Consider the following 4,416-nt stretch of genomic DNA (forward strand, 5'->3'; position numbering starts at 1 on the left):
GTGAGGCTGGTTGTTTCAGGATGGGAAGGAGGAAAAACAGGACAGAAATGTGAATATAGAAAGGAAGGTTGTAGAAGGTTTGTGAAAAGGGGATTTTGCTAAAGTAAATTCCATGTGAGCAAGCTGAGTAAGAATAAAATAAATGTATTCAAGTGAGAGCATTTAAATATCAAAAGTAAACTGAGGGCACTTGGTCTGCCACTGGTGCTGCAAAAAGGTTTTCTGCCTCGAAAGAAAAGAATCTGTGTTTTATCGAAATAAGTTTCCGTGTTTCACGTTGTCTTAATCAGATCCTCCATTACTTAAAAACAAAAAAACACTGAATCTCTCTCATCAATACTAGGAACTAAGTGTTGCTACCAATTATGTAAACTGTATTTGTCTTTGAAATCTTTTACTGTGGTTCTGCTAACGTGGATAGTCGACAAATAAGAAAAAACATTGGCCCTTCTTTATGTTGTATTTGTATATGTTATAATGGTTCCAGAAATTATAAGAAATTGCTGGATTTCAGATGTCGTGACATTAGGAGCCTGTCACCAAAATTGAGGGACAGGGTAGAACAAATGAACGTGTGTATCATGCCGTGGCATGAAGGGTGCAATCCATTCTGGTTTTGTAAAAGTTACTCCTCCTTCCCAGACTTTTGCCATTCTGGTGGCCTTGCTATATGGCAACAGTCTGCTTCTGAAACAGAGAAATTTAACAGGGTAAGCAATGGCTGTAAAGGACATGAATAGCAGGGCTTATGGGAAACCCAAGGTTGTCACTTCCAGGCTCCCTGACTTTCTTTCTTTTGTATGTTTTTTATGTTTGTTTGTTTGTTTTTGCATTTCTTCACCCACCATAGTACATTTAAGCCTGACCTCATTCAAGCACTACCTAGCTTGGGTTATCAATGTGTCCTCCTTGTTGTCTGTGTATTTTCCATGTGAGTTTAAGCTTTCCCCTGTCATGAGGCTGGTGCCCTCACAGTGGCAAGAAATTGTTTCCCACTTGGGGTATACCTTTCATAATCTTTAGTGATCCAGATGCCTACTTCACTGAGGAAATCATGTGAGCCTTGAAGGACAGCATTGAACACTTCTTGGGATTATCATTGACCTCATCACCCTCAATTATCAGGCAAGTTTGAGAAAACTAAGAGGGAAAAAACACTGAATTTAAGCAGAACAAGTCTAATTGCACAGGACAGAATGAGCTGGTGAAAATGGTTACAATTTGTATGACTATTTTGTTTGTTTGAATCTTTAAAAAGGGGGGGGGCACTTAAAAATCTTTTATTTTTCAGGTGAAAGGAAACTCCGTTTTCTTAAACTACCCATGATTTAGTAGTTTGGTAAATTATGCCATTGTAAACAGGACTGAAATATTTATTTTCTTTCTTTTTTTAAAAAAAACTGTCTGGTGTCTCTTTTTTTTTAAAATATGTTTTATTGATTTTCTAGAGAGAGGAAGGGAGAGGGATAGAGAGTTAGAAACATCGATGAGAGAGAAACATTGATTTTGTTTGAGTTCTCCAGAAACATGTTTTTTTAAAAAATCTTTTGTTGTTCAGGCGAAAGAAAACTTGTTTCTCTTAAACTACCTGTGATTTAGCAATTTGGTAAACTATTCTATTCTAAGAAGGACTGAAACATTTATTTTCCTCTTTCTTCCTGATCCCTCCAGAATTTGGGACCTCTCAGTGACTTTTATTATCTTCATGGCAATATGCTTGTTAGTGTAAGTTCAATATGAATGTGATATAATGTCTCTTTATAACAGGACAGAATTGGAAACTGGTTTTATTACCAAGGCTTTGATTGGAATGTCATATTTGAGAGAGACATGCATAGACTCAAATCATGACCAGCCGACTTTAAGGCATGAAGATTGACGTATGGAAGCAAATAAAAACTCTCAAAAATATTGGCCTGGTAGCTTGCTCACAAGGTTACCAGAGGCCTTAAAGACGACATGAGTAAACAATGCCACTACTTGGCAGATGCAGGAACCTGGGGATGATTTGGGGACCTCCAGATGACAGGGAGTCACCCAAATGTCTAGCTAGGTATTGGGGGCAACGTCTGATGGCAAGTCTTTGCCTTGGCTTTTCAGGCCCAGAGAGGCCTCTTTAGGTTCAGTCTGAAGATTCCTCATGAAAAAATTCCAAAAAAGCTGTAAATAAAAAAGTCCATGTGGTAAATTACCATTCTTACTGGCCTCATACAAATAAACAGGCCAAATTCATTGAAACAATACTTATTTTGCTAATAAATTAGTCCCAGTTTGGCCACCTTTGATAAAAAATGAGGGATGCCGAAACCGGTTTATCTCAGTGGATAGAGCATCGGCCTGCGGACTGAAGGGTCCCGGGTTCGATTCCGGTCAAGGGCATGTACCTGAGTTGCGGGCACATCCCAAGTGGGAGATGTGCAGGAGGCGGCTGATCAATGTTTCTCTCTCATCAATGTTTCTAACTCTCGATCTCTCTCCCTTCCTCTCTGTAAAAGATCAATAAAATATATTTAAAAAAAAAATAAGGGTGATTTTAGAGAGAAGAATTCCTTCAATGCAAACTATAACATACCTTTGTGGATATTCCATTCTAATGCTTTTCATTGTCTTTTGAGTTTGTTTGTTGTTGTTTTAAATTTTCTACCAATAAATAGGACTGGATCCTGAAGTTTTCTAGTTTTTGTTTAAATATTTTAAAATATTTTCAAAGTCTCAGAGGAGGGAACTGTGGGGGCTCCCGAAAAGTCATGCCAGGATGTGTCTCTGTGGTATGTGGATTGTGTTGAGCTAAAGGCAAACTTGGCCATGGGCTCCCTCCCTTTAACTACCTAGAAGAACTTGAATAAGGGGTCTGGCTCATAATAAGACACCATCAGCCACAATATCTTTTTGACCCACCTATATGGCAGGGCAATCTTTTATTTACTTTAGGTTCAGTCTGAAGATTCCTCATGAAAAAATTCCAAAAAAGCTGTAAATAAAAAAGTCCATGTGGTAAATTACCATTCTTACTGGCCTCATACAAATAAACAGGCCAAATTCATTGAAACAATACTTATTTTGCTAATAAATTAGTCCCAGTTTGGCCACCTTTGATAAAAAATGAGGGATGCCGAAACCGGTTTATCTCAGTGGATAGAGCATCGGCCTGCGGACTGAAGGGTCCCGGGTTCGATTCCGGTCAAGGGCATGTACCTGAGTTGCGGGCACATCCCAAGTGGGAGATGTGCAGGAGGCGGCTGATCAATGTTTCTCTCTCATCAATGTTTCTAACTCTCGATCACATCTGTAATACTTGCAACAATGAAGATAAATTTTTTAAAAGGTGTGACAAGTATGTAAGACATTAGAGAAATCACCACAAGCGTCATCTATGGACAATCATCATGCCTGTTGCAGAAAGCTTACCAGAGTCATTCAAGGGGCAGGCCAGGAGAATCTATCAGACTCTCTCTGCCTGCCTTCACTCCATGTGAAGGTGAATTGAGGTGGACCTCTAGAACTCAGAAACTGGGATTATAGTCTGTTCTGATCATTAACCTTTGTTTTTCTCTTGTTCCATAGAGATGCCTCTTACTATATACCTGATTGCTTGTATCAGAGGCTTAACTTTGTGAGTATCACTGCCTCCCAAGACGAGACACAACTTTAACTGAACTGAAGAACTTTTCTCAGTACTGAGACTGGTTTAATGATTGCATGATCTATCAGTCCAGCTTTTGGAATGTGAAAATTCTAGGGAAGGTTCAGAGGACAGAACTGTGGGGACTCAAGACAAGTCACCCCAGGATTTGTCTCTGGTATGTGGATTGTTTTTAGCTAAATGTAACTTTGGCCTTGGGCTCCAGAGAAATTTCTGTCCCTCCCTTTAACTACCTAGAAGAACTTGAATAAGGGGTCTGGCTCATAATAAGACACCATCAGCCACAATGTCTTTTTGACCCACCTATATGGCAGGGCAATCTTTTATTTACTAACCATCTGTTCTTCTTATCATCCTCCAATGACCCTTTCAAGATCCCAAAGGTGCATGACCACATTGTCCCTAGCTCCGGATGCCTTATATACATATGTCCCTCTGTCCATCTCTCAACCTCTTGTGCATGTTGGGTCTGTGACTCTCTCATGTATGTGTGGTTCACAAACATACGGGTGTATGCTCTCTTGCTGATCTGTCTCATGTCTATTTGATTATTGGAACCATGATTGTAGAGTAAAGTTTCTTTGTCCCCCACAATGTTAACTAGACTTATTGTAGTACACCTGAAACTAATGAGCTAGTATATGTCAATTATACCTCAATGAATAAAAAAATCTTTGAAAAATAAATGGCCGAAACCGGTTTGGCTCAGTGGATAGAGCATCGGCCTGCGGACTGAAAGGTCCCAGGTTCGATTCCGGTCAAGGGCATGTACC

This window comes from Myotis brandtii, unplaced genomic scaffold (assembly GCF_000412655.1).
Source record: "Myotis brandtii unplaced genomic scaffold, ASM41265v1 scaffold480, whole genome shotgun sequence".
NCBI lineage: Eukaryota > Metazoa > Chordata > Mammalia > Chiroptera > Vespertilionidae > Myotis > Myotis brandtii.